The sequence below is a fragment of the Vombatus ursinus genome, unplaced genomic scaffold, assembly GCF_900497805.2.
Source record: "Vombatus ursinus unplaced genomic scaffold, bare-nosed wombat genome assembly UNPS02000582.1, whole genome shotgun sequence".
In the NCBI taxonomy this organism is placed as follows: domain Eukaryota; kingdom Metazoa; phylum Chordata; class Mammalia; order Diprotodontia; family Vombatidae; genus Vombatus; species Vombatus ursinus.
The window spans coordinates 22,928,522-22,934,888 of NW_020940360.1; the positions used below are offsets into that span (position 1 = coordinate 22,928,522).

At 35.6% G+C, this 6,367-nt stretch overlaps 1 non-coding gene across 1 annotated transcript; it reads left to right on the forward strand.

Annotated features, from left to right (window-relative positions):
• The first annotated feature begins 1,055 nt into the window (after nucleotides 1-1,055).
• LOC114039280 lies at nucleotides 1,056-1,172 on the forward strand. The gene has a single exon (XR_003568655.1). It is a non-coding gene; the product is annotated as a U5 spliceosomal RNA (small nuclear RNA).
• Nucleotides 1,173-6,367: the final 5,195 nt, after the last annotated feature.

Consider the following 6,367-nt stretch of genomic DNA (forward strand, 5'->3'; position numbering starts at 1 on the left):
GAGGAAGGAGATTATTCCAGATATTGAGGACAATAAGAGAAAATGTCTAGAGCCAAAAGATGGGGTGCCTTGTTCATAGAAGAACCGTGTAACCAGTGCCATTGGATCAAAAAGTACATGTTGGGGAAGAAAGTGTAAAAAGCCTGAGGTAGGGGAGGGGCTAGGTTATGAAGGGCTTTGAATGCCAGAGCATTTTGTCATTGCTCCTGGAGGCAATAGGAAGCCACTGAAGTCAAGTGATGTGTGTGTGTGTGTGTGTGTGTGTGTGTGTGTGTATGTGATGATCAGACCTACATTTTAGGAAAAATCACTCTAGTGGCTGAATGGAGAATGGTTTGGAGTGGGGAGAGACTAGAGGCAGGCAAATTCACCAGCAGGCTAGTGCAATAATGAAGGGATGAGGTGATGAGGGCCTCCACTAGAGTGGTGGCAGTGTCAGAGGAGAAAGGGGGACACATTGGAGAGATGTAGCAAAGGTGAAATTGGCAGCCCTTTGCAATAGCTTGAATATGATAGATGAGAGATAGCAAGGAATCCAAGATGACTCCTGGGTTGAGAACATAAACCCACATAAAATATGTGGGTTCTTCTGGATTCAGCTATAGAGAAGGGGAGATATTGAAGTATAATGAGCATGTCACCTATAAGAAATATCATTGAGTCAGCCATATGTTGAGCCATGTCTCTTTCAAAGATTAAAACCGACATGAAGATCACTAGACTGGTCTATCAAAACAAAGGCTTCCACTGTGGGTCTTGGGTCCACAACCATACATTTCTGATTTATTCCACAAGAGAAAGAGTCCTACTGGAACCAGTAGGTTTGGCCTAGAATGAGTTTTTTAAAACCTTGGATTATGTCACAAATATTCAAAGTCTATTGTCAGAAAGTGATTGATAGTTAGGGTGGTCCCAATAGACAGCTTGGTTAGTCAGGAGAATTAGGAAAACTACTTTGGTGTGTTCAAAATGTAATTACTATGTCTGAAACAAACTATACTTAATTGTTATCTGGCCCAGATCCTTCAGTGCTTGAGGCTTATGATTCTTATAGCCTTGTCGGTTCCTCCTCAGGTCATATAAATCTTTCACCTTTTACTAAAAATTTCTGTAGAGTGGAACAGTTATGAATATATAACTATTTTTTGAGGACACAGAGAGGCAGCAGAGTTTAGTAGATAGAGTATTGGACTTGAAGTCAGAAAGAACTGGATGTAAAAGGCACTTCAGCCATTAGCTGTGAGACCCTGGGCAAATCATTTAATCTCTGTGGGACCCATTTCTTTATCTATAAAATAAGGAGAGTTGGACTACAGTATGTTTCATGTCCCTTCTAGTTCTACATCTACGATCCTGTGATGCTATAGATATGCCTATCCCAGATGCCAGTTTCCTGATATCTGGAGATGAGAAATTTTACAACCTTGTTTCCACAAAGGGTTCTGTGTCAATGTGTGAAGCATTTCCAGTTTAAAGAACCTGGTGGTTTTGAGACAATAGATTGTTTCTAGGATGTTCCACTCTAGGTAAGAAGCTAAAATGTCATAAGAAAAAATCTACAGTAAACAACCTAATATATAGCTTATGGTCTGAGCGTTAGTGTTGGCAAGTGGTATCTGGAGCAGAAGTAGGATGAAATCCAGGAATCATTTAGTCCAACAGGGCTATTGAGAGTCTACTTATTTCATTTAGTGCTGAGGTAAGCAACAAGGTGTCCTGTTACACACAATCCCTTGGTGCCCTAACTCTTCTTTGTACAAGCACTGGACATATTTATGCCATTTTCTGATGATTGTACCCTTGAGATTTCACTCTTATCTATTCAGATGGAGAGCTCCCAAAGTCTCAGCCTTGGTTTCATCTAGCAAATCAAACTATAAGCACCAAGAGATAATTATTATGACTCCCTCTCACTTAGCCTCTTACTATGCTAGGCCACTATGAGTTGCAGAGATAGTGACATTATACTTTGTTAGAGGATATTTCATCAAGCAGGTCTTGATAAAAATGAAATGACAAAGTCAGTCCTCACCCAAATCCATACCCACCATTACCTCTACTCCCTCCCCCTTCTTCACATCTTTGCCTTAGACCAGACCAAGCAATGACCTTCCACTTCTTTAGTAATCTGGCTTTATGAAAGTTCCCTTTGTAAAGATACAGATGCAGACAAATTCTGAATCAATACTCATTTCAAAGTATTTGTTCAAGGGATTGATCCAGCAGAGTGACCAAAACTGGTATCACGTGGTGAGCTAAAATAGGAGAAAGGGTAGACAGAACAAATGCTATAAGAAAGAGATGCTGATTTAGGACTTTGAGTAATGTTGCATAGTCATGGAATACTGGGAAGCAGCATCCAAAAGCCAACTAAGCTATTGTGCCATATACAGAAATGTGTGGCTCATTGTGATGGAAAGAGCTAGGCAATCCTTTGAGAGCAGAGGAAAAGCCACAAAGCCGAGAATAATTTTGCATCAGCAGCTATGGCTATAAACAATAGGTCAAATTTCTTTGATGGCATACTTTGCCCTCTAGACACTTTCAAGGTCCTTTAAGAGTTTACCAGATTCCTCCCTTCAGGGAATGTGGCAAAAAGAGGGAAACAGTTCATAAAAATAAGCTACCGTGAGGTCAATACTGAGAGGAATGGGAAGCAGGGCATGAAACTGGAAATCAGAACCAGGGTGTGGGCAAAGGTCTGGCATAATGTAACATGAACAAATATCTAGTGGCCTTGGGTTATCTATTTGTACATAGTTTATAGAGGAATTTTCTATTTCTTGTGGATGACAGGGCATGAAACCATTATGGACTGGATAAGGATACACTGATGAACCAGGAGACAGGGTCCATCAAAAGTATTAAAAATATGCCCACCTAATTGCCAAGACTTCAAAAATTCTTTAACCCAGAGATCATCTCACCACTGACAGAGGTGACAGTTTGGAATTTTGAAAATAATGTATTTCCCATTTGTATAGGACTTTAAATATGTCGCCTTGAGAGGCAGCTTGTTGTAATACTGTACTTGGAGCCTAGAAGAAGGTAATATATAGAAATGCTGATCATTTATGGGCATTTATTTTATATCCTGCAACATTGTTATAGTTGCTAATTGTTTCAACTAGTTTTTCATTGATTCTCTAAGGGTCTCTAAGTATACCATTATATCATTGTAAAGAATGATAGTTTTGTTTCCTCATTGTCTTTTTTCCTCTCCAATTCCTTTTTCTTGTCTTATTGCTATTTATAATAGCAATACTATATTGAAAAATAGTAGTGATAATGGACATCCTTATTTCATCTCTGATCTTAACTTATCCCCATTACAGATAATGCTTGCTCTTGGTTTTAGATAGATTGTAGATATTTGTAATTATCATTTTGGGCAGTTAGGTGGTGCAGTATATAGAATGCCAGGACTGGAGTCAGGAAGACTCATCTTCCTGAGTTCAAATTTGGCCTCAGACACTTACTAACTGTGTGACTCTGGGCAAATTACTTAATCCTGTTTACCTCAGTTTCCTTATAAAATAATGAGCCGGAGAAGGAAATGGCAAACCATTCCAGTATCTTTGCCAAGAGAACCCCAAATAGGGTCACTAAGAGTCAGACACAACTGAAAAATGACTCAAGAACAACTCATCATCTTAAGAAAGGCTTTATTGATTCTTATGCTTTCTAGTGTTTTTACTAGAAATGGGCATTGTATTTTGTCAAAGCTTTTTTTGTATCTTTTGATATAATCATATAAATTTGTTGTTGTTATTGATATGGTCAATTATGCTTATTGTTTTCCTAATATTGAACCAGCCTTGCATTCCTGGTATAAATCCAATCTGGTCATAGTGTATGATCTTTGTGATATATTGTTGAAATCTCCATGCTAGTATTTTATTTATTTTTTGCATCAATATTTTCATTAAGGAAATTGGACTATTGTTTTCTTTCTCTGTTTTTTGCTCTCCCTGGTTTAAGTATCAAAAGTATATTTGTGTCATCAAAGGAATTTGGTAGGAGTCCTTCTTTAACTATTTTTTCTCCAAATTGCTTTGTTAGTATTGGTGTTGATTGTCTCTTAAATATTTATTAGAATTCATTTGTAAATTCATATAGTCCTGCAGATTTTTTCTGAAGAAACTCATTGATGAGTTGTTCAATTTTTTTTCTAAAATAGGCTTATTTAAGCATTCTATTTCATCTTCTGTTAATATGGAGATTTTATGTTTTGTGAGAATTCATCCATTTCACTTAGATTGACAATTTTACTGTCATAAAATTGAGCAAAATAATTCCCAATAATTGCTTTAATTTCATCTTCATTGGTGGTGTATTCACCCATTTAATTTTTAATATTAATAATTTGATTTTCTTCTTTCTTTTTTAAAAATTAACCAGTGATTTGTCTATTTTATTTGTTTATTTTTATAAAATAGTCTTCTAGTTTTGTTTATTAGTGCAATGTTTTTTTACATTTAATTTTATTAATCTCTCCTTTGATTTTCAATATTTCAATTTTATTAGTTTTTAATTTTATTTTTAATTTAATTTAATTTATTTTTATTTTATTTTTATTTAATTTTATTAATCTCTCCTTTGATTTTCAATATTTCTATTTTGGTATTTAATTGGGGATTGTTAATTTGTTATTTTTCTTTTATTTTTAGTTGCATATCCAATTCATTGATCTGCTCTTTCTTTTATTGATGCATGCATTTAGAGAAATAAATTTTCCCTTAAGTACTGCTTTGGCTGCATCCCACAAATTTTGGAATGTTGTCTCATTGTTATTCACTTGAATGAAATTATTGATTGTTTCTATGATTTGTTCTTTGACCTACTCATTATTTAGGATTAGCTTATTTAGTTTTAAAGTAGCTTTTAATCTATGCATCTATGGCCCTTTATTGATTGTAATTTTTATTGCATTATGGTCTGAAACAGGCACATTTAATATTTCTGCTTCTCTGCATTTGGTTATGAGGTTTTTAATGCCCTAATACTTGGTTAGTTTTTGTGGATATGCCATGTACCATTGAGAAAAAAGGGGTATATATATATATATATCTGTGTGTGTGTATGTATCTATCTATATCTATCTATCTATACTGTAAAATATTTTGTATTCCCATTTAGTTTTCTCCAGAGGCCTAATAGATCTAACTTTTAAGATTCTATTCATCACCTTCACTTCTTTCTTATTCATTTTTAGGTTTATCTAGCTCCAATAGGGGAAGATAGAGGTCCCCCATTAATATAGTTTGACTATTTCCTCTTGCAATTCATTTAATTTTTTCTTTAAGAATTTGGATGTTATGCCATTTGATACAATATGTTTAGTATTGGTATTTTACTCCATTGTCTATATTTCCTTTTAGGAAGATGTAGTTTCTATGCTTATTCCTTTTAATTAGTTCTATTTTTGCTTTTTTCTTTGTCTGAGATCATGATTCCTAGCCCTGCCCTTTTTACTTTAGCTGAAACATAATAGATCCTGCTCTAGTCCCTTCTTTTAACCCTGTGTCTGTCTCTCTGTTTCCAGTGTCTTTCTGTAAACAACATATTATTGGAGTCTAGTTTCTAATACATTTCTGCTTCCATTTTATGGGTGAGTTCAACCTATTCACATTCACAGTTACAATTACTAACTGTACACTTTCCTCCATCCTATTCTCTTCTGTTCGTCCTTCTCTTTCTCTTTTTATCTTGTTCTTTCTGTCAAGTCTGTTTTGCTTCTGACCTCTGCCTCCTTTTATCTACCCTCCTTTTTATCACTCCTCCTTTATCTTATCCCCATTCTCCTTCCACTTCCCTGTTGAGTGGGGTAGATTTCTATTACCAATTGAGTATGTGTGTATATATATACTGTACATATACATATAAACATAAATATACACACATATATATATATATTCATATACATATACACATATTTACCAAACATTTAACCCTCAGGGTTCTCACTCTCTCTTGACCAAAAGTAATCTTGAGCACCGGCCCTGAAGTCAGGAGGACCTGAGTTCAAATCTGGCCTCAGACCAAACACTTGATACTTACTAGCTGTGTTACCCTGGGCAAGTCACTTAACCCCAATTACCTAAAACAAACAAATGAACAAACAAAACGAAAACAAAAGTACTCTTCTCTGTCCTTGAACTTTGACCCCAAAGTGGGTATAGGCAGTGGAGTTACCCAGCAGTGTCTGGTCTTGCGTGCATTGCTAGCACAGGGCTACCCTATAATCTTTCTGACCACTTGTCAGGTTCCCTTACTTTTCATTTGAGAGCTCTCAAAGTTACTGCTGTTTCCATCACTACCACCTAGTCCTACCACTGGTGTTTTATCCACATAGTCTCTGAGCTAG